At 32.5% G+C, this 986-nt stretch overlaps 1 long non-coding RNA gene across 1 annotated transcript in view; it reads left to right on the top strand.

The window, feature by feature from the left end:
• The first annotated feature begins 250 nt into the window (after positions 1–250).
• The window catches only part of LOC106884317 (uncharacterized), a 26,865-nt gene continuing 26,129 nt past the window's right edge, over positions 251–986 (top strand). Inside the window, exon 1 of the long non-coding RNA XR_001411229.2 lies at positions 251–799. This is a non-coding gene — a long non-coding RNA (uncharacterized LOC106884317). The remainder of the gene's footprint in view (positions 800–986) is intronic.

The following is a 986-nucleotide window of genomic DNA, read 5'->3' as shown; positions in this document are numbered from 1 at the left end:
TATTAGCAAAATCACTAACCTCACAGTTTTCTATTCGTTATCTGTTTTCTCTTATAAATTCCTCTCAAATTTTCTTCAAGAAAGAATTTCATTCAATATATAAGCGACAATATATCATAGTAAACGTTAATCCAGTTGTAGCAAAATGAATTTTTATACATTTTTTAAAGGAGAAAAAAAACTACGAAATAATCAACTGTGACGTCATACTACTCGCTATTTTTAAAATGGTGAAATATAAAATGGCAATTTCATGTGTAATAAACTTTTATTAGTCAGTTTTCACTACCAACACATCTGTTAGAAAATACAGAAATATTTCTATTATGACGTCATAAACAGTATGATGTTTTCTTTACTTTCAATGTTTTCATTGCTTTAGCAGATACGATGCAGACATTGAAAGTTACATTTTGTTTATCGTCACATGTTCCGTTCCAGTTCTTGATGCTGAGTAGTGGCTTATATGCCTCAATGACCCCGACAACTATGTCAGCATAGAGCAAGCTCCTAGTAAGTTGTCTTCCCATGTGGGACATTTCAAACGATAGAGGCCAGACTATATGAACCATCTCTTCCCAGAGGTAAAAATGAGTTTGCGTTGGGCCAATGCCTCTACCTAGAAATAAAAGCAAGTTATAGACTCATCGGTAATAACACTGTGTATAAACTCTCTATTTGGAATGACTAATTTCAAAGACTGTTGGATTTTACCCATAGGGTATTGGAATCTTAAAAATTTACAAAGATTTACAAAGGCAATGACCAATCTTAAGGATTATTGGATTTTACTCACAAGGTATTGGAATTTTATATGTATACCATTCTGCCTAAACAATGGATTTACAAATACAATATCCCTACATTAACTCTCTATTTCCTATCTTAACTAAACTAACTATTGCTTAACCATCCTCTCACACCGTCTCCGATGAAGGGATATAATAAATATCCTAGAAACAGCTGTAAGACCTATTTACAAATGT

This window comes from Octopus bimaculoides, chromosome 14, assembly GCF_001194135.2.
Source record: "Octopus bimaculoides isolate UCB-OBI-ISO-001 chromosome 14, ASM119413v2, whole genome shotgun sequence".
In the NCBI taxonomy this organism is placed as follows: Eukaryota; Metazoa; Mollusca; class Cephalopoda; order Octopoda; family Octopodidae; genus Octopus; species Octopus bimaculoides.
This window is presented reverse-complemented; position numbering and strand designations above follow the sequence as displayed.